The following is a 23,452-nucleotide window of genomic DNA, read 5'->3' as shown; positions in this document are numbered from 1 at the left end:
ATGATTTAGGGCTGCAGTGGATGGGCCCACTGATGAACTGTTGCAGGTTGTTTGTGTTCAAGTCTTACATGACTATTTGGTAGCATAATATTTAGTGTAGCAAAACAGTTGTTTAGGCCACCAAGTGCGTATACATACCTTTTGACCGGGGTATGTCAAGTCTGAGCGTGGCCTCATTCTGGAGATTGTAGTAGGGGCAGGAGTTGGTGTGGAGCAACAGCCTAACAACAAAACACACAGGCTTGGTTTTCTCTTCACCGTAGATCCAACTACCAGTATGAGAAATTCCAAAAGCAGGCTTAACCCTACACAGTGCAGAGGATACATTAATCAAAGTCATTGTGTGTGTTTAGCCTGTTTATGTCTTCCTTATAGTAGTTGGGCTTGTTCGAAGAGAAGGTTCCCTTGTTCTTAAACCAGAGTAAGAAATATCCAATGTTTTTGAATATATAAAATAAAGGGCACCACAGATCAAGAGAGCACCACATAAAGGTGTATCCCTCTCCAGGCCTCTGAATCTACGGTAGTGCTTTAGATTAATCAATTACTTGGAAGGCTGACTGCCTAAGCACCAGCCTTTCAGAGTCACCAGCTGGAATACAGTGAGGACAGAGTGGGCTGTTGCTGGGAAGGGGCAGTGAAGGAAAGAACAGGAGCAGTGATAAGGGACAGGAGCAGTAGCGGTCAATGTTCACATGCTACAGGCAAAACATTGGAAGCAAAGTTTGCTTTCACATAAACAGACAGCAGCTGAGCAGGATTCCCTCCAACACTGATCGTATCAGGGTGGCATTCGCTGAAAGCCAGAACAGGTGCTGCATTGGCCACAACAATACAACTTCCACTCATACAGCCGAGGTAGCAGGAGGGAACCTATTCTCACACTCTAACAGTTTCAAAAGAGCAGGCTTCCCTCAAACACAACACCAGTATGGCGCAATATGAAGATTGAAAATCCACAACATAGCAATGGCAGAAGTACAGTCACACACAAACACTCAATACAAGCTCTACAAAAAATACTAATAGGTAAAGCATTGGCAACCGAAGTGTAAACTTCTCTCAAACAGACAAACTCCACTAAAACACATTACAGGATATTCTTGCTTTCCTTGAGTTTTAATGTTAATATTTAATGTACACAATGAACATCATGGTTGGTAAAAAAAAATGCAAACATTTCCTTCATAGCTTATTAGCCTTAAAAAAAAATACAATGTTTAACATAGAAAAGTCTGATGGGGGCTTGAACTAAAATATTTTAACTCTATAGGAAATGGGTCATCTGTGGATGCATCAAGTCCTCAGGCCCACGTCTTCTAAATAAATCACAATTTGGGGTTCCACACCCAAGACAGTTGACATGAATATCAATTAGAATTATTAGTGTCCACAATATACACTGCCCGGTCTTCAGGAGGCAATTTCATATTTAGTAAGTATACTGAAAAAACATTAACACTCTTAATCACAACCACTACTATCTTGATTGAAACACCATTACTGCTTGAACGTCATTTTTTTTAATAAATTGTCCTCTTATTTTCAATTATTCTTTCTGGACTCACTCAGATTTAATATCTTAATATATTTTATGTTGCATACTCTTCGCAAGTCATTTCCATATGAAAGCTTTATACAAGCGTGCCATCTTTTTTTTTTATAAAGGTTATTAAAACTTGCATACATTCTGCAATTTATGAAAGTTATTGAAGGTGTTCACATTTATCTACCTTAAAATAAAAAAATCATAAGGAGCCCTCGCATCCTAATGCATTTCACATATCAAGGAGGGGGATCATACTAAAACAGGCATCTGTGGGGTCATCTATCAAAAATAGTGAATATATATATATATATATATATATATATATATACACACACACATACATATACACACACATATATACACATATACATACATACATATATATACATACTTCAGAATTGTGCATGTTTCCCGAGATTATAAAGAGCCTTATTAGCTCCAAAGTCGTAAGCCCTAAATTCACAAAGCAACATGGAGGTGATGCGGATTCCACTCCGCTCTTCCAGTAACACTTTTCACGCTCTTCCCAGTCAGCACAAAACTTTTTCTAAAAATAACGGGCAGGAGATACTTGGTAAAGCTTTGTGGCATGACAGAAAGCCTTTTCTACATGTCGTTTGGCCTAAGCGTAAAAAATAAAAAAAAGCGCATTTTGCGGCACTTGATAAAGTTGTTTGTTTTGTCGATAAATAATTTGACAGCAAACGTTTTAATCCGAAATGCTCTGCACAAAAATAGTATATGGTGCATAGCATTAAAGTTCAATTTGACGAGTAACCTAAGCTGTAGTGCATTAGGATGTTGTAATATAACATTTATTGATAACGCACACATTTACCCTGAAGAGCGTCTTAGCTCTGAAATGACAGATATTCATCATTACCCAACTCATTTGATCAACCTCAGAAGGATAACAGGGTGTGCGGGCCCACCAAGATTTGAAGCGGAGACCGATCCTTGCAGTGGATAAATTAATCTGAGTAACCAGGCTCAGTCTGTAAAAGGAAGCTGTGTGATGAGAAGACAGCAGAAAGTAAACATACATTACATATGTTCAAAAGTGAATTGAAAAGCCTTGGCAGTAGGGGTGTGGTTTGCTAAAGAGGCCTGCGTGTGTGCCCCAATGAGCTGCTATACTTCGTTGCGTGGCCACAGGATTGCCCAGTTGCTGCAGGAAAAAACAATCTGCAGCATATCAAGCACTGAGAGATACCTCTAATCAAGACAGTTCAAATCACTTTTCACCTGTGAGGGTCTCAAGACGTGGGGGGGGGGGGGGGGTTCAGTGTCAGCAGTTCCGTTCAGCCCAAGTGCCAGGTCTTGAGGGCCTTCCTGAAGGTGTTCAGGGAGGTGGCACGCCTGATGTCGACCGGGAGCTCATTCCAGGTCTTGGTCGCGATGTGGGAGAAGGCTCTTCCCCCTGTTTGGACTGTGGAGGCATGGTATATCGGCAAGGGCGGCAGTTCCTTTTGGGTACGTGGAAGGTAATTCGGTCATTGACATATTGCGGTCCGGTGCTGTGTAGGCATTTGTAGGCGTGCATGAGTTTGAAAGCAATTCTCCTTGACGGGGAGCCAGTGTAGATTCTGTAGGTGTTGGCTGATGTGCTCGTGTCGATGTATCTGAGAAGGAGTCTGGCGGCGGTGTTCTGTATCGTCTGGAGCTTACGGAGTAGACTTTATGTCAGCATAGAGGGCATATCCGTAGTCCAGTCTGCTGGTATTCAGCAGTGTGTGAGTGACTGTCTCACTTGACTCGGGGGGGGGGGGGGTTCCAATTGAAAGTCTTAAGGAGGGTTCAGAGGGTGTTGAAGCAGCTGGAGGAGACAGTGTTGACCTGTCGGTTCATGGAGAGGGAGGAGTCTAGTACGATGCCGAGGCTTCTGGCATGGTCCGTGGGGGTGCCAAGGGTGGTGGGCCACCAGATGTTCCATGCCGATGGGGTGGTTCTGAGGCGGACTTCGTTCTTCTCCAAGTTGAGCTTCAGTCAGCTTTTGCTCATCCAGGTTGACATCCTGCATTCCTTCCTGAAAGTGGAGTATGGTGGTGGTGGGGTACTTGTTGAGGGAGAGGATGAGCTGGGTGTCGTCGGCTTAGGATACTATGCTGAGACCGTGCTGTCGGATGATGGTGGTTAGGGGGTCCATGTAGTTGTTGAAGAGGATTGGGCTGTGCGATGATCCCTGGGGCACTCCGCAGTTGATTTCAGTGGCTTCGGAGAGAAAGGGTGGCAAAGTGATCCTTTAGTTTTTGCCAATGAGGACGATCAGATCCAGTTGAGGGCAGTTCCTTGTATGCCGGCATCGTGTAGTCTGGTGGCGAGTGTGCAGTGGGAGACAGTGTTGAATGCTGCTGATAAGTAGAGTAGAATCAGGACTGCGCTGTGGCCTTGGTCGAGGAGGGTGCGGGTGTAGTCTTTGGTGGAGAGTAGGACGGCCTCGGTGCTGTGGAATCCGGCTTGAGAAGGGTAGAGAATGGCGTGGGCCTCGAACCTGGTCAGTTCTGCGTTCACGGTCTTCTCCGCGACTTTCACTGCGAAGGGGAGGAGCGAGATAGGGAGATTGTTCTTGAGGTTCGTCGGGTCTGCGGAGGGCTTCTTGAGCATCAACCTGACTTCTGCACGTTTCCAGACGTCAGGGAAATTGCCGGTCTCGAAGGTGGCATTTATGGTGCGTCGTAATTCTGGTGCTATGGTGGTGGAGGCTCTGTGGTAGACGTGTGGTGGGCAGGGGTCTGTGGGGGCTCCCCAGAGTGGATGCCTTTAATGGTTAAGGCGGTGTCTTGGGCAGTGATCGGTGTCCCGGAAGAGATGGTGGGCTAGCTGACGTTGCCGGAATGACTGCAGAGTCAGGTGTATGGTTGTTGAAGTGGTCGTAGAGGTTTTTGATCTTCAGGTGGAAGTAGGATCCGAGCTAGTCGCAGAGGTCCTAAGAGTGGGGTGATGTCCGTGGCTTCGCTGGGTGGTTTGGTAAAATCCTGGATGACGCCGAAGAGTTCCTTGGAGTTGGCAAGGATTTTGTTGTGGATGGAGGTCCTTTTGGTGGTTCGGATGTGTTGGTGGTATTCAGTCATGGCGTTCTTGTAGGTGGTGTGGTTTTCAGGTGTCTGGTTTCTCCAGGCGCCTGGCTTCTTGGAGGTCAGTGGTGAACCAGGCGGCTTTGCTGGGGCGTGGTCTGTCGGAGTTGCGAGTTTGTCTGCACAGTTGGAGATCCATGTGTAGAATTCCCTAGCTGCGAGGTTTGCATCTGTTGCAGCAGTGGGGGTTGTGGGTGGAGTTGAGCTGCTCCTCGGTGACTCTGCTCTATTTCCTTCGCGGGGCGTGGAGTGGGTTTGGGCAGCTTGAGTTTGTCGACGAGGAAGTGTACACAGAGGTGGTCGATCCACAGGGGTTGCGTGGTGTGACTGAAGTAGACGTGGTTTCCTCCTGCGAAGATGGGGTTGAGAGTGTGTCCTGCCTCGAGGGTCAGTGTGGTGAGTTGTTTCAGTCAGATGTTGGCGAGATTGTCTCGTTGGGTGGTGGAGTTGGGTTCGCTGGGGTTGTCGAGGTGGGAGTTAAGGTCACCGATGAGTATGTAGTCTATGGAGGTGACAGCGTGGGGTGCGATGAGGTCAGTGATGGAGGGCATGTTGAGGAGGGGCAGCGAGACGGGAGACGCAAAACAGCCTAATAGAACAGGGCAGAACAGAAAAGAAAAACTGTAAGGAAAAATATAGTACAGGCACAACAGTGATACAGTGAGATTTTAGAAAAGACCGTACCGGCACAGACAGTGATAAGGGGCGACGGCCAGGTGAAAACAGGGCAAAGCACAGAGCGGACACAGAGGCATCGAACACCTACCAAGTGGAAGTCAGCAGGGGCAGCGGCGGAGCACACACAGCGGAGCTGCTGGAGAGAGCAGGTCTCCGGCCCTGAGGTCTTGCTCGGACGCCCAGATGCGACACCCAGTTAGTCTCCGTGATTATACTTAATACCTGACACGTTGGGGAATCTTTTCCTTCTTGGAAATACACACTAGAAACTCCAACTGAAGGAAAGAGGCCACATTCTGGATCAACATGAACTTGTGCCCCCAGTCAACGCTGCCCAATGGCAGAATTAATACTGTTCTTGACTAGATTCCAGCTTGCTCCTCATGTGGTCTTGCACAGCTTTCCCCCCCCCTCCCCTTTAGCTTTCCTAGGAAAATTGCACTAGAACATAAATTATTTCACTTCATTTGAAAGGAAATTCAGGGGATAAGCACTCCTGCACCTCTCCCCTCTGCAGGAGGTTGTTGAAATGTGTGCCTGGAATTGCAACTCGCCACTTTAAAAAGATCACCAGCCGCTACTGGTCTAGAAGACCTTGCTGCTTTCTGGCTTTTTTTATTGCCTGGCAGCTTATATCTTCCGATTCACTTTCTTGAAAGAAGGTCCTACACATACTTACCAATACCAAGTAGGGGGGGAGGAAGGAAGAGAAAGCACAGGAGGAGGAAATTAAGACGGAAGGAAGGAGTTTGGGAGGAGGCCAACAAACTGCAGTTAGAATCACAACATTTATAGTTTTCCTTTTTGATGCACTATGGTACACTTATTAAGGTACTAAACTGATGGGTGCCAGAATACCAGGTTTATTTTCTGATGACCATACGCCATCACTGCTCTACAGTTTATCTCCATTGGAAAGTAAAGGGTGGTTACAGGTCACCCATGGTAATAATTAGGAGTATTCTTCCTCACTCGCTCATCTGCTTATTTTACAGTAGATGTTATAAGGCTAAAATAATTTGTTTAGGAAAGTTGCCACTGTAACATCTATCTATTCTTTAGAACTCTGCCTATTGGCTTATGTTTGGGTTTGTCTAACCATTTGCATTTATTTACCTGGAGCCCTCTGTAGGAAAGTAGATACCTGACTATGGTTACCCCAGATTGTTTGCCTTGTGTTTAGCTGGTTTTCGACTTAGTTGGCCTGGGATCCTGCTAATCAGGGTCCCAGGCGATCTGCTCTCACTGTAAAATGGACTCCATGTACTCTAGGTACATCTCCAATTGGATATTGGGTCACCTTATGAGCCCCTGTATAGTGTACCATAGGTACCCAGGGCATAGGTGCACCCAAGGCCTACCAGGGGCTGTAGCATATCTTTTGCCACCCCTGGCTGGCCATCCAAACTGACAACTGGCTGATCACTCAGCTGGGGCAAGGTCGTGTAATCACCCCTTGCTTAGATATAATATATATATATATATATATATATATATATATATATATATATATATATAGACACATATACACCTATAAGTCACTCCCATGGCAGGCCTTTACAATCCTGGAGGCAGAGTGCTTGGTTTTTTGTGAGATGAGGCTCTAGCATGAGCTGAGCCTGTCTGCAGGTTTCGGAACTATGTCCTTATAGCTGTTCTCCGATATAGCCATACCATATACTCTTAAGTGAATTATGAACCTCGCAGTTAAATGCTAACTTTGGTTTGGCTTTATCAAAACATGTTGTGTAAGGTGTCATACGCTTCTGAATACTACCCTCTCGCCAGTTCTGGCGACGGGGATAGCATTCCACCCTTCTAGAGGGAGAAGACATGTTGTTCCTACTAATCCCGGTTAAAGTTAACCAGAGCCTCAGCATCACAAAATGGATGCTGCTGCCACAGACAAGTCTGACCTCCTGCTGCTGGGAGTCCTTCCAGCGAGGGAGGCTTGGATAATAGGTTTCCTGTCTTGGGAGGTGCTAGCACCACCCCCAGACAGGCCATAGTGTATTGGAGCAGGGAGTGCTGAATGAAATTAGACACTGCCTGGGGCACACAAGGTGCCCCATGCATAGTCCAGTTCAAACCAGTGCTGGGGCACTCCAGCCCCGGCGCGAAACTGGACAAAGGGAAAGGGACCTAGCAGGTAATCCAGACCCTAAATTTGGTATATAGGTAGGAGCTGAGTCCCAAGACTTTAGATTTATCCTGACAAACTTGAAACGAAACTCTGGACCTTCGACGTTCTACCTGAAGATAGAAGACTGAAGAATCTCCCTTGTGGTCAAGGAGTGACCACCCTGTGCAAGCAGGCACCATCAAGCAATCAACGGTTTGCTTTGTCGACGCTCCCACCGGAGCCCGAGCACAGAGACACAAGACCCGGACTTCCAGACTTCCAACAGCCTGATCCACAGTCACAGCAGAGCTGAGACCCGTGGAGGCGACGAGAGACGTGGGACCGGCAATCTTGGAAAGCCAGCAAATTGCTTTCCGTGCAATTTCTGAGGCACCCTCGAAGTTGTGGATTGGGGATTGAGAAGCCCCAGCCCCTAGCACCAACTGCAACGAAGATCAGCCCTCCACGAGTTCTGCGTGGGGCCCTTCTGCATTATCCTGCTAGACGCGTCTGTCCGGTCACTTGCCCGTTGGCAAGTGGCCTGTGACGACGAACCCTTTCATTTGCACCGCTGGTCTGGTTGCTCCAGACTGGCCCCTGCTTCCCTGAAAAGGAGAAGATCAGACCTTGCTGGTCTGATCAAGAAGCAATCTTAGATTACTGCGTGGGTTGCCTTTGCCAAGGCTTGTTGACTCCAATCCGGAAGCCGACACCGCCGACCGCGAGAGCCTTCGTGGGACAGTCCGTATCCAGCTCCCGGTAGTCGTCGACACCTCCTGGTCCACGTGGCTGCAGAGACAAGCTTCACGACATCACCAGATTGCTTCGAGACATCGCCTGGTTCCTTCCTGGTTCCATCCTGGTCACTGGCTAGTGACCCAGACTCTGTCCCCTCTGCTTTCAGGTACTCTTCATCCTAGATCCGCCCTTGGATCCAACCGGACACTTCTCTCGGTCGCCTGCAGCATCTTTCTCCAAGGCTCCATAGGAATCAGCGACGAAACCCGACACTTTGACACCTATGCACCCGCTTCCTGTGGGTGAGGTAACGAGAGTATTTCGGTACTCCTGTGGGTATGGACTATCCTAGTGTCCTAGTTTCAAGTAGCTTTTCCCTAGTCCATCTGGAAGTGTCCTAAAAGAACTAGTTTCCAATTATTTCGTTCCCATTCTAACTCTATGGTAACTCGCGTGCGTGTAAAGACACTGCACACGCATCCCGTGGGCCTCCTGCTCCCTATCCTTTGGTAGTACAGCGTAGCCCCAGCGATTCTCCAGGCCCTAGGCCTATCCTTTGTCCGTGACGTGGTTCTTATACCACTATTTTAGTATATTGTTCGAAGTGCCCCTAGGGCATTACTGTATTTTGTGCAACTTATTGTATGTTTATTAAGTATCTTGTTATGTGCTTGTGCCCCTGACCTCAAAGAGTTCAGATGATTAATTTAGTAATAAATACATATGTATGTTATATATAACCTGTGTAGTGTCCTTTCATTTGGTATTAAAGGGATTGCATATGGTAAAACAGCTGGCTTCACATGCCCTCTTGAGTTTAGCCTAAGACTGCTTTGTCCATGCTACCACTAGGATAGCTGGTCTATAAAGTTGACTTTACAACCATCACCATAAGGGTTGTTTGGACTGGTGCAAGGTGCTCACTAGAATAGTGATCATCATATACCAGGCCAACTTCTCACCCTCTTACCAATTTGCACCTTTTTGCTAGTGCAACACTGCACTGTATTACTCTTGAGCCTCCCCTTTGTTGCAGAGGGCCATGTTAGACACATGTTTGAGGATTTATCACACTAAAGATAATGTGCTTGTACTATCAGCTGCATAACACGGTCTACATTTTAATTTGATGTTCCTGCAAAGGCCAGGCTAAGACCTGGTTTCTCATTGTTTCGGCCACCTACATTGCCATTATAGTTTACAAGTTCACTAATTGAGGTAATCACTTTGCTAGCAGAAAGGAGGCGCTTTGGTATGGTCAGCGACTTTCTTTTGGGGTTCAATAAAAAGCAATCCTTCTCATTTTCACGAGATTTTAGAATGGTCTTGTTTTACTATTCAGTGATGCCTATTACTTATCTAACCAGCATTGTGTTTTGCTCCGAATGTTTACTCTGCTTTCTTGTGCTCTAATTTTCTTTTGAATGTAGCGGATCAGCAGTGCCTCTTTGACGGCAATTTTCCTTCAAAATTCTACCTTTTTTAATTAGCACGGTGCCTTACTTTAGTTGTGGTTTTAGAGGAACTCTGCTGAGCTCTGGGTGAATTCTGTTAACTTCATTTTTCTGTAGCCGAAATATCTTTTTGAAGTTTATGCAGCATTTGAGTAATAGGATTGTAGCTGTTCCATCAGCTAGGCCAATATTTGTTTTTCTGTATACAGATTCCATTTATTAATTGGCTGGACTACTGCCTGGCTCAAAATCATAGTTTTCTACTTTTCATAAGACTTGGTTGCCATTGTAGGTGCCCTGCCTGAGGAGGCTTTGGCCCTCAGAGCTACCATGTTTCTGGTGTATGAAATTTAAATTATTCTTTCAACCCTTTGTACTTCGATGCTTTTACACTACTTTATTTGTTTTACGGATGTCTGGGTAATAGTGAAATTCAGTTATTTTCGTAAAACAGAATGGTATTTCTAAGTGTCCTCTTAGGTTTATTCATGCAGATATACTGCAAGAGGCGCTAAGCAGTCCACAAACCACTTCACAGGCCCAATATTAGGGGGGTATTTTCTACTGGAGAAAGGACTACCCTTACTGTTTCCTGTCCTTGCATGCCACAATAGGGGCACATTTCGTTCAGAGCATACACAACCTGCGAATGGTGCTGTACCCGATATTTATTTCTTACTGTGCCTTCTTGGTCTAAAATGTATTGGTGATTTATAATTACAGGGGCTGGTTACTTTGAATTGTGTTCATTACTGTAAAGGGGCCATAAATTGTTCACGAAAAGATTTAGAAGGAACATCTGCTGCACTCCACTAACCTCGGTGAGAAGGTGTACTCTGCATGACCCTTCCACTGGGCGCCAATAATTCTGCTCCCAAGGCTACTAAAAGACCAAATGACTGAATCCGGTGGAAACTAAGTGCTAGCTTGGCAAGCATTTATTTACATTTCGACAGGTCCTTGTTCTTTTCAAATTTCTACAAAATAAATCATGCCATTTAGAAAGATTGGAAAACATTGAACTTGTTTACAGTTTTGAGATGCAGACAGACATTGGTAAAGCCAACAGCTTTTGCATTATGAAGGCAAGACCAGTTGGCTTTCCCAAGGTTTGTTCTTAATACACTTATGGTGTCAAAAAGTACAACATGTAGGGCAATACAGAAATCCAGTCAGTGCCTAAAGCATATGATGAACAACAATGAACAGCTTAATCTTGCTCAGAGGAAAGTCATTCAATTTAGTCCACGTTCCCAGGCAAATAGATGGCTCTTGTGTCTCCTGGTAATTCTAGCACCCCTTTCTACAAGGAAGGTGCATACATGAACAACATTGATGCCCACATTCGCTTGGCAATATTGGGACCCATATCACTACAGATCCCACGTGAAGCTATACTGGATTAATTACCTTCAAAGGACGAATCGGTCTACTAGTTCCATTTATCATATATTCTTCTCGAGAACACCGGACTTTCTCTTCATATATTCACGGAGGACTCCAGATCGTGGTATAGCGCGCTTTTATTATAGTCTCTGCAATCTATAGAGACACTAAGTACTACTTCTAAATCGCCCTGAAAAAGTCCCAAGTTGGGACGAAACATGTCGGCTGTACTGTTTTTTCTACCACACAACGGAATAAAGAAGTCAAAATTGAGGAGCCTTGTTCATGTTATCATTTGGATCTGAACTGGTTTTATTGTTGGTACTCTGTGGTGCACCTGTGCTTTTGTTTATATCATGGTAAAGAACCTCCAAGCCAGTCATCTTGCAGGTGAGCAGTGAGATGCAAGATTTATCGCTTATCTTAAAACTATATAGAATATGTAGACATGTACTTATACATGCATACACACGTATACAGAGAGGCATATACACACACACACACACACAAGCAGGCTTCCAAGAATAAAACCATCCCCTGATGCTTGCTCGCTTTTTGGTGCATCATTCTGCCTTCCATGACGGGATTTTATTGCACTGTCTTTAGCAGCTGGCAGAGGTTTGGCTGGATTCAGAAAGCCAAATTGGAAAGCAACACATTCAACGTGGTAAACAAATGCTAATTTAAAGTACGCTGTCAATTTTATAAATGCATCATAGTTTTTGGCGGTCTAAATATTTCAATAATTTCCTTTGTTGAAAGAAATTTGCCATTAAAATGCAAAAGTATATGTGGTGTATCCGTTCGCAACAAATTACGGCTGATAAGTGAAACTGGAACCTGCTCCCATTTACGATCGAATATTCGGACTAAAGTTATGTGTAGGTTCCAATAAGCTTTTATATGTTTTTCTGAGATTAATTGAGATCTGAAACCTATATTTATGTGCTCGTTTTTCCATGAACCAATGTACTGGTATTATGTCAGGATACTCTGATGCCCATCTTGCACAACGTTAAGCTTTTTAACTTTTTGAATCGGTTTTAACTTTTTATCTGTAACTCTTTCATCACAAAAGTGTTGACTAAAGCATTCTTTGATTGCAAAAGTATACCGAAAAATACAAATTGCAAGTTGTTTACGATGCTTACATACAAAAGGAATGCCTACATCAGGTGTTAGTTTTATTTTATTATGTAGGCTATTAAAATGCCTTTCCACGAGTAAGATAGATTCACAAAGACGCATGTGTCTATGTGTGCATCTCTGGAAGGCTGGCCATGAAACTTGACACAAGTGCCACCAAAAATGGCCTAGGTAAAAGTCTTAAAACTAAAATGTGAAAGACGAAGAAAAATTATCTAGGGACCAAACACCAATCAAGCACTTGCAATGCAATAGATATCGCATTAACTCAACGCGAGACCTATAGCATTGCAAATATTAGAGTTTTTCATTTTTACTAGCCCCATGCAGCACTTTCATATTTATGAAGGCCATGCCCCTGCCTTTAAACAGGCTGCGTCTAAAGAAAGGGGCGTGTGACATTAAAGTGAAACCACGGCATGGGGGCTTTGACAAAATACATCCATTTGTCAAGTTGACAAACTGATTTTTTTGTGTTAAAAGCACCCATGCTGCCTCTTCACTTTAATGTCTGCCGCGTACCTTTCTTTAAACGCGGTTTGTGTAAAGAAAGGGACGTGGCCTCTATGAATGTGATAGTGCTGCATGGACAATGATAAAAAAAAAAAATACACACTAAGCACGCTCTCTAAATGCAGACCACGCTGCTAAAATAAATAACGAGTTCGCTATAGTTAAAGCGGACAGCCATTAGTAAAACGTAAAAACGTAAACGTGGGTGGAGTAGGGGGAAGAGCATTAAATAAAATTGTACTCACCGACTTATGAAGCAGACCATGTAACAAGTAAAAGGTCCAGTCATAATGGATGGTAACAAATGCAGACAAGGCCGTACCAAGGAGGGACTAACAAGCCTAATAACGGCTCAGAAGGCAGCGTTTATGTAGGACAATGACATAAGCCAGTTAACTACATGGGCAGAGAGTGGACGGGTCTTCAAAGCCATACTCCACTACTGCATGCGCTGCCAAGTCTCAGTCTAAAAAGTACAGCGGTGCTATACATCATGAAAGTATGGGGGGGGGGGACAATTTCCCCCCACCCAATCTAGAGTGACAGCTTGTTTCCCAAATTAATCACCATCATACCAATTCCAGTAGAAGGGTAGGGAGCTCTGCAATTAATCCTTTTATTTTGAACTAAACTGATTAGATGATATATCAGATTAATTAATATTGTTATCAAGCACTGCTCATTAACACTACCACACATATTGCACCTAGACAGACCCAATATTTTGGGAGGGGGCCCCCAAGGCACACAAAGGGCATGACTGGGCCTCAACCATGGTGGTGAATCCATGGGCAATTGGTGTCCAAAAGAACATCCACCTATGATCTGCGAACTTGACCACAGACACTCACAGGCTGATTCACAAAGGGCCTCTGCACTCGTAGCAAAGGCCCCACAGTCGTGGCAGGGGCCTCCGCAATGAGTAACGGCAGTGCTGCACAAGTGCAGGGCCCCCACCACGAGTGCGGAGGCCCTTTGTGAATTGGCCCCTCATGCTTCACTAGAATCAAGGTATCTTGGGCAAGGAGTCAAGTGCTTCTCAGTCAGATGATGTGGGTGTCAAGAGCTCAGAACTAAACAGTCAACTAGAAAACAAAAGAACATAACGTCTAGCCCGGTGCTTCGTTTTTGAATAAAATAAAGTACTTTAATCATACAGCATAACATAATACTACACTGCAATTACGGTAATGTAACAGACGGAAATCCTGTTTGCAACCTTGAGGCCCTATACCCTCACATCTCTAATAGAGACCCCAAGGGTCTAATCCCGGCTTCTTAATCGATGATGCTGCTGATCAAGCATTGGTGCAGTTCTCTCAGTCATTCCTAAGGAGTACATTAATCATAACAGGCAATAGATTTCTCAATACTTTATTTCTGCAGAATTCTTGATGTGGTGCATAATCAAAAACCTTTAGGGAGACCACTCCCACTCATGAGTCACTCCTGGTTTCACTCTTGCAGTCTCTCACGCTCTCTGGATATTCACCAACCATGGAAACAAGCTGGCCTTCTCCTACTGAACAATTCCCCTGTATGGCCAGGCACGGTCCTTCCCTCTCAGCAAGCAAGCAGGCAGACAGACAGGCTTCAAGGCTCTAGAGCTGTACAGACCTTCAGCTTGTCCTGCAGAAAGGGCAAACTACAAATGATGCCCCTAACTTCCAAGAGAACGTCACGAAGGATTTGGAATATAGTATGGTAATTTGGATCCCACTTTTATATGCATTTCCTAGACAGGGGGGCTTGGAACCACTGGAAGGGTTGAAGTACTATTTAGAGTTGGTTTCCTTTCTAAAGCCATTTTCTGGCTGTTCCAGAGAGCCTTTGTGGAGGAAGCTGCTCATACAGCAGGCAACAATGATGCTGGCTACAAGCAGAATTGTCCAAAACAAGGGCACATCGAAGGAAGCGCAAGATCTCTGCATCTCGCCGTCAACAGCCTTCAATAAGCAGTAATCGTGGACAAAAAAGGCACAGGTCCTGCTTATAAACATCCTCACCTTGAGCAAACACTACTGTCCCAGCCTTCATACCTATCATCTTCCAATTGGCAGATGTCCAAAAGAATTCAGAAAGTTGCAGTTGATTAAAGACCCACAACTGTAAAGACTGACTGGACTCAGAAAGTGCCATGATGCCATAATAAACGGCAGAAGAGCGATATACAAATGCCGGGAAAACACTTCCAAAAATCAATGCAAATACACGCCAACCAATGTGCAGAGTAATCACCTGTGCCGAGATGAAGTCAAGCATGCATTCCATCTCTTTGGGTTTATTGCGTTTAATCTAACGCGGTCACATTACTCCTTGTGGGCACCTCTAATGGTGAAACCCTGTTCCTAAACCTGAAGCTATTGCCTTCCAGTTCTTATGGCAAAACATAACACAGTCACACAGTCGAAAACCTCTTATTCACTGTAGGGGCTGGGATATCATGGGGGGAACACTGCACTGTCCCCTCAGCCTGCTCATCTTTCACCCACTGGCCGATGAGCCATTAGAAAGAAATTTTTTCTCAGACTGTTACAATTCATTGGAAAGCATCTTCACACAAAAGCAGGACATTGGGAGTAGCTAGATGTGTGGGACTATCCCTCAGATTCAGAAAGGAGGTCCATTAGGTACTCCAACATGGGCTTTTCCTTCTGTTGGTCTTCTCCTGTTACAAAGCTTAACGCTATTGAGAAACTTGCACTTCCTTAAAGATGGGAACTATATACTACCGTATTAACAAGAATTAATAACTGTGGGTCTAACAACAACTATCTCTGTGTTCACATGTGTATATACTGCAACAATATGTAATCAAATAGGACTAGTAAGTTGCATAGGGACTAATCACTGTGTGATATTGTTCCCATCAGTTATCTGTTCTGAACCGCCCTGGTCATCATTTGGGCCATTGCACAGAGTGGTACGTCCACCCTGCACTTACAAGTGTCCTTACTAATGATAACTGAAAAGCAGTGCTAAACCAAAAAAAAGTGAGTGAAAGTGCTGGCTGTTAAAATTGGATAATGAATTTGAAAGAACCTCATTTATTTGTGACATCAATTCACTTCCAAATTTAAAATATATCAAATGCAAAGTAACAGTAGTTTAAACAAATATCTACTGCAAATGTTTTCAGGTCGACATGTTTCTGCAGTTGTATGACCCTAGTGGTGTCTACTGCTTCTTCAGGACCAATAATTTACCTTGCTACTGCTTAAACAAACGAGTGAGTGCATAAAGGAACAAAAAAGATTTCACCTGATACGGTCCTCGCATCTCTGTTTATGATGAAATCATATCCATGCGTCCCATTATGAAAGAAAGGAAAGAGAACACATAACACAGAAATAGTGAGACAACAATTCACTTCGGAATGTTATCAATCAAATGAGCTGCGTGGCTTAGCCCATGATAGAAGATGAAACATTACCTACCCCTGAATAAATTAATAGGGTTCTCTCTCACTCACCTAGAGTATGGAGGATAAGCGCCGCTCCTCGCCTGGCTACAGCTCAGGAAAAGTGGCGCATTGCTCTGATCAGAGAAACCAAAAATGAAAATGGCGAGGACCCCACACAGTTGCTGCTGTACACTGAATCTACCAAAAGTTGTGCCTAAATAGGTCTAATGTCTTAATTCTATAGTTGACAGCTAGTAATGAATCTCGCTATCAAATTTCAAAGCATATATTACGTGATATTTGAAGTAATCGCCCGCAGTAGTTATCATCTACTTCTAATGGTCAAATGCGAGCGTAGCTGTTTAGCAAGAGCGTAGTAGTTACCCAGTACTACTAGATCTTCCGCTACCCCCGCGAAATACTTGAAATCGACGGAGGTTCTCACCTGTCTGTCAATACGCCAGGCCGGCATCCGGGCTGTTTGGGGAGGCACCCGAATGCCTGACTTCTCCTCCTTTTGAAGAGATATGATCCAGAGTGCCCTCATCCCTTGATAGGCGGCGCATAGTTATGACGCACATGAGAGTAACTTGCTCTCATTGGTCAATTTAGCGCGTCATACGTTTGGGCTCTAGAGGCTCATGGGAGATGTAGTCTCTAATGACGTATCTGTAGTATTATCGTTGCGTGACAGTTACTAAGTGTAGGAAGGTGGCTACCTGACTATGGTTACCCCAGATTTTTTGCCTGTGTTTAGCTGGGTTTTTGACTTAGTTGACCTGGTTCCCTGCTAATCAGGGCCCCAGGCCATCTGCTCTCTCTGTAAAATGGATTCCATGTACCCTAGGTACATACCACAATTGGAAATGGACTCCTTGTCAGCCCCTGTATAATGCACTATAGGTGCCCAGGGCATAGGGGCCACCAAGGCCTACCAGGGGCTGCAGCATATCTTTTGCCACCCCTGGCTGGTTCTTAAATTGACACAACTAGCTGATCACTCAGCTGGGGTAAGGTGGTGTAATCACCCCTTGCTTAGGTATAGTATACCTATATCTAAACCTATATCTGGACACATGTAAACCTGTGAGCCACTCCTATGGAAGGCCTCATCAATCCTGGAGGCAGGGTGCGTGGTTTTATGTGAGATGGAGCTCTAGCATGAGCTGAGCCTGTCTGCAGCTGTCGGGAACAACTCCCTAAGCTGTTTCAGGATAATGCCATACCATATACTCTTAAGTGCCTTATAATCCTCGCGGTTAAATAGCAACTTTGGTTTGGCTTTATCAAAACATGTCGTGTAAGGTGTCATACGATTTGGAATACTATCCCCTCGCCAGTTCTGGCGACGGGGATAGCATTCCACCCCTCTAGAGGGGTAAGACATGTTACTTCACTTAAATGCGGTTAATTTCTCCAAAGACCTTAAGATCCACAAAATGGATGCCTCTGCCACAGACAAATGTCTGGACCCCTGCAGTTGACCGAAACTCAACCAAATGGGTCCTGGACAAAGGGTTTCCTGTCACAGGAGGGTGTCACCGCCCTCCAGACAGGAGATAGTGGATTGTAGCAGGGAGGTTTGAAAGAAACCAGACACTGCCTGGGGCGCACAAGGCTGCCCCTTGCATAATCCGGCCAAACCGGTTCTGGGGCACTCCAGCCCTCGTGCCAGGGCGGCCTGGATCAAAGGAAGGGGGTGTATCCACCCACTTCCTGGGTCCCACCCATAGGAGGGGACCTAGCAGGTAATCACGCCCCCCAGATTGGAATAAGAGTGGGAGCAGTGCCAATGCACATCAGATTTTCTGGAAGAAACATTAGAAACGAAACTCTGGACCCTTGGACCTCCATCTCAACGTGGAAGCCCGAAGAATCTCCCTTGTGGTCAAGGAGTGACCACCCTGCAGCAGCAGGCACCATCCAGCCCTCGACGTCTACTTAGTTGCAGTTCCCGCCGGAACTCGAGCGACTGAGATCGACGAGATCAAGCTTGCCTGCCTTCCAACAGCCCGATCCACAGTCCCTGCAGAGCTGAGACCCGTGGAGGCGACCGGAAGCGTGGGGCACGCCATCTTGAATTGACCACGAGACGCTGACCGTGCAGCCCACGAGTGACCCTCGAAGCTGTGCACCGGGGTTTGAGAAGCCCCCACCCTGAGCTGCTCCTGAGCCGAAGTTCAGCCCTCCACACTCGACGAGTGCTGCGTGGGGCCCTTTGGCTCTATTTGGCTCAACGCGTTGGCCCGGTCACTTGCCAGCTGGCTAGTGGTCCCTGTGCCGACGAAACTACAAAGAAGACTCGTGAATCTGGTTGCTCCAGATCCACACCAGCTCCCCTGAAAAGGAGCCCCGACTCTGACCTTCCTGGTCCGAGTGAGAAGCAATCTTCCGATCCCGCGTGGATTGCTCTTGCCAAGGCTTGTTTGCTCCAAACTTGAAGCCGACTGCACCGACGGTGAGAGCCTGCGTGGGACAGATCGTGACCTGCTCCTGGACGTCGCAGATGCCCCAGAGCCCACGTGACAGCGGAGAGAAGCTCCTCGACGACCACCTGATTGCGCCCGACATTGCCTGGTTCCACCCTGGTCACTGCTGAGTGACCCAGACTCTGTCCCCTCTGCTTTCAGGTACCCTTCGACTTGAGTCCACCCTTGGACTCCACCGGACACTTCATCTTCAACCTGCCTGCAGCCCTTTCAGCTTCAAGCACCAAGAGCCTGCGTGTCAAAACCCGACGCCACTTCGACCCTGTGCACCCACTTCCTGTGGGTGAGGTAACTTTGCTCCGCCGGTGTTCCCACACTGGTGCACATCTCTAGGGTCTGTGTGTTAAGTTTTGTTCCTCTAGGTCCAGCGGAAGTGTCCTTAAACTTTAACTTTATGACTTTTACGCACCATTGGTTAACATTGGTGCATGCGTGCGCTTTCCGCACATCTCCCGAATCCCGAGGGCCATTCCCGACTTCAGCATTGCTTGTCCTGACTGCTCCCAGCGATTCCCTAGGCCTAACCACTGTTCGAGTGGCCACTCAAACCATATACTAAACAAGTGGTATGAGTGGCCACCCGCCCTCATCCATAATTGTGCAACTTGTATGTTTAAACAGTGCTTTTGATTTAACGCTTGTGCCCCTTTATTCATAAAGAATACTGGGGATTGTTTTTAGTAATAAACACATATATTTTTATAATATATACTTGTGTGGTGTCCTTTCATTTGATATTACAGGATTGTATGTGGTAAAACAGCTCGCTTAACACGACCTCTTAAGTTAAGCCTTTAGGCTGCTTAGTCCATGCTACCCCTAGGATAGCTTGTCTAATAAGGTTGACTTACAACCAGACACCATAAGGGATTGTTTGGTCAGGTAGTAGGTGGTTCCAGAATTGGAAACAACCCCTACCAGGCCAACTTCTCACACTAAGTAAAGGGTGAACTCATAAGAATGCAGTCTCTCTCTAAACTGTCGTTTCTTAAGTTATTTCTGAGGCGAGACCTCTGCTCACTCAATTAAAGAATAAGGAATCACCCCCTCGCTCAAATACCCAGATCCCATACTATCTCCAAATTTATCAACCTGATCACTTGTACTATATCAAAAAAAGCCAGGGAACCGGATGCAGTTGAGGATTTTTCAAACATCCGCCTCTCCAATTATCAACAGATAGTTTGATCTTTTTCCACTTTTTATACTTTTTACCACGGAAATTATGTACCCTGTCAATACCAAAAAGGCAATCTACACGTTATTAATTCTATATACGTCTAACTTGTATGTGCTCTGACGTGAGCAATACAGTAATCGCTAGGCACATCTTCACTGTTTGAATAGTACATTTGCTTGAAGATGCGCAATTGTATTGGTGAAGTCTAGTATCTCATAGAGGGTCATATGTCCCCAAAGATCACATGTACTGGAAAGGACTGGATTGTTCTTACAAGGTCATCCAAGGGATATCTTCGTTGAGGCCGCTCTTGTCAGAATTCAAACGATATACCCATTTCTGCTCTATTTTAAAGAGATGTTTTGAAATATCAGTGACATGAGGAGGAATATATGGCTGTTCTAGCACAGTCCAGGTAAAATCAGTTGGTTTATGGCCCACCGTTAGGAAATGATTTGGGAGGCGGGTCGCTTGTTTCCTGCACCCGATTGTGCTTTTGTGTTCTGATATTCTCGTGTTCACTTTCCTCGTTGTCATGCCAACGTATTTCAATTGGCAAGAGCACGTGATCAAATAAATAAGGTTGGTGCTATTACAGTTTGTGAACCTCTTGTTCCCACCGTCGGGAAGTACCTATGTGGATACTGGTAGAGTGGGTAGTCTGTGGGCATGCCGCACAGGTCCCGCATGGATGATGTCCCTCCACGGGGGGCAAATCCCAGAGAGTGCCAACTTGATGGACCTTTCTTGTTTTCGGTCTGGTGTGCACTAGACGGTCTCTCATGCTCGTCCCTCTCTTATATGCGAATAGTGGTTCAGGCAGTGTATCAGGACCAGTGTTCAGAATTTTCCAATGCTTTTTTACGATTTTTTGTATAGCATTTGACCTTGTGTTAAAGGTATTTACAAATGTGATCCTTTCATTCTGGGGTTTCGAAGGTGTCAATTCGAGGAGTGACTCACGATTGTTGTTTGAAGCCCTTTTCTTGGACCTCCGAATCAACTTTTTGGGATACTTCTTCTGACACAACCAGTTTTGAAGAGTGTCTGCATGTCTCTGGAAGCTTTCCTTCGTGGTGCAGTTACGTTGAATCCGTAAAAACTGACCAAAAGGCAGATTGTCCCTTAGTGCCTTTGGATGACAACTGTCGTATTGAAGTAGAGAGTTGCGAGCCATGGGCTTCTTGTACAACTCGGAAATCAAACCTGTAGGGGTGGCTATGATCAATAAATCCAAAAATGCTAAACTGGAATTTGAGTACTCAACAGTGAAGCGCAGAAACCGGTTCTGTTCATTCAACCACTTATGGAAAGTTTTAAGCTCAGACTCTGTTCCATGCCATACGACAAAAAATATCGTCTATATAGCGTTTCCAACCCTTCACAGATGTTATATGAGGGTTGGCCGGGGCAAGTTTGCAGTCCTGTTCAAACTTATGGACGTATAAATTTGCCAGGCTTGGGGCAAAAACGCTGCCCATACTGGTCCCAGATGTCTGGAGGAACACACTCTCCTCGAACCTGAAAAAGTTTTCTTTCATAGCCAAAGTGGCCAGATCCATTATGAAAGATACTGGAGTGATGGAGTCCCATTCCTGTTGTCGTAGTAACACCGCGATCACATCAAGAGTCTCATTTTGGGGAATCGAGGTGTACAGGGACTCAACATCAAATGACACCAGTAAATCTGTAGCCATATCAAATTCAATGTTAGGGAGTGTCCTCAACAGATCTTTGGTGTCCTGGATGTAAGTTGCCATCAATTTTACCAGAGGGCGCAGAAAGAAATCGACAAAAAAGTCGATAAAGGTTCCAATAGAGACCCAATTCCGGAGATTATCGGACGTCCTGGGGGTGGTCGTTTCTCTTTGTGAACCTTCGGGAGCACATAGAAATATGGCATCACCGGGTTAGATGTACTCAGGAAAGCCGCCTCTGAGGGAGTGACCCAACCTTCTGTTAGTGCCTCCTCAACGAGATTTTTGATTTCTCTGGAGATTCTGTCTGTAGGATCCTCTGATAACAACCTATAGGAGTTGGTGTCATTCAGTTGTCTCAGACATTCTTCTCTGTAGGTAGTGGTGTCAAGAAGTACTGTTGCGCCCCCTTTGTCAGCGGGTTTGATAGTCACTGTATCGTCTTGAGCCAGTGCAGTTAGAGCTGCTTGTTCATCCCTTGGAAGGTTCAAATAAATGAGGTTCTTTCAAATTCATTATCCAATTTTAACAGCCAGCACTTTCACTCACTTTTTTGGTTTAGCACAGCTTTTCAGTTATCATTAGTAAGGACACTTGTAAGTGCAGGGTGGACGTACCACTCTGTGCAATGGCCCAAATGATGACCAGGGTGGTTCAGAACAGATAACTGATGGGAACAATATCACACAGTGATTAGTCCCTATGCAACTTACTAGTCCTATTTGATTACATATTGTTGCAGTATATACACATGTGAACACAGAGATAGTTGTTGTTAGACCCACAGTTATTAATTCTTGTTAATACAGTGTTTCTTTTAGGGGACTATAACTGTGCTTGGGTCTCTAAATATTCCCCTGGACCCCCCTTCTCTCCGTATGTTGCCAACTATATACTACCAACATGGATCGAGCTAAATGGCATTTAATCAAATGTATACACTTAGAACTCCAACAAAGTAACAATTGCTTCTATTCATTTTCGAGCAGAAAAGGCGTCAGTCACTCACTGAAGAGTTTCTTTCCCGTCTATTGCTGAACAGCTCCACCTCTGCCGGTGTAAACAAGGGGGTTTCGCCCTTTATTAGAGGTCTACCACATGAAAATACCTCCTATTTTATCTTATGCTCTTGAATACATTCCAACTGATAAAAGGCAAGCTATACATACGAGAGAGGGAAATCTGCTTTGTAAAATGATAAAGGATAATCAAGCGGTCCAGGTCCAAGCACTGCGCTTGAAGTTGCCTATAGTTCGATCCTTTGCTAGAGCCAGTGGTGGCTGCTATTTAAAGGTGTGTGTCTGTGTGCCGCTAAGCAAATGAAAAAGAAAAAAATAAACTTACCTGTCTGCAGCTGCAGCTGCCGCTGCCGTCCGCCATCGCCTTTCCTCAGTCCTCTTCCCAGCTTCCAGGATAGGAAGCAGGATGCACCCAGCTCCCCAATAGCCAATCACAACAGAGTTGTGATTGGTCTGAGTACCGTGGATCGGTGCTCAGCCAGAGATTACGAGCACCCATCCCTGCCGCAACAAGGAAAAAATAAAAATGAAACCAACTTAGAGTTATTATAATTTTATTTTTCCTTTAGTGACACTGCTTAAAAGCAGTAGGGTGACGCTCCTCCGCCTTAGCAGAGGAGCCACTACTGGCTAGAGCTATAATCAAACATAAGATGGGCGTAAAATTTATTACACACCGAACCAGGATCCTGAAGGAGCTTACTAAAACTCGATACATTTAAAATGGAGTTGAGCCAATAAATCATTTAACAAGAATCCAAGCATAGCAGTAGTTCTTTCACACTGCCCAATGGCATTTTTAAAGTCTTGGACACCTGCACTTCTGAGGTTTATTTTTAAAAACCCTGGCCCCTTGAATAATCCATTGTCTCGACGTCAAGCTCTGTTTCCAGTTATCACAGTACACACATTATGAAGATACCACAGAATAGAAGACTCAGCAACAGGCGCGCAACGCCCATTGGGCTAAAGGGGCTTCAGCCCCCCCGCCGTCTTCTGCAGCC

General features: G+C 45.2%; 2 protein-coding genes across 8 annotated transcripts in view; one reads left to right on the top strand and one right to left on the bottom strand.

Annotated features, from left to right (window-relative positions):
- Positions 1-23,452, top strand: part of D2HGDH (D-2-hydroxyglutarate dehydrogenase) — a 1,118,641-nt gene that overhangs the window by 319,357 nt on the left and 775,832 nt on the right. The gene's annotated exons all lie outside the window — the stretch shown is intronic.
- Positions 1-23,452, bottom strand: part of DTYMK (deoxythymidylate kinase) — a 106,178-nt gene that overhangs the window by 68,000 nt on the left and 14,726 nt on the right. The gene's annotated exons all lie outside the window — the stretch shown is intronic.

Source organism: Lissotriton helveticus, chromosome 11 (genome assembly GCF_964261635.1).
Source record: "Lissotriton helveticus chromosome 11, aLisHel1.1, whole genome shotgun sequence".
NCBI lineage: Eukaryota > Metazoa > Chordata > Amphibia > Caudata > Salamandridae > Lissotriton > Lissotriton helveticus.
This window is presented reverse-complemented; position numbering and strand designations above follow the sequence as displayed.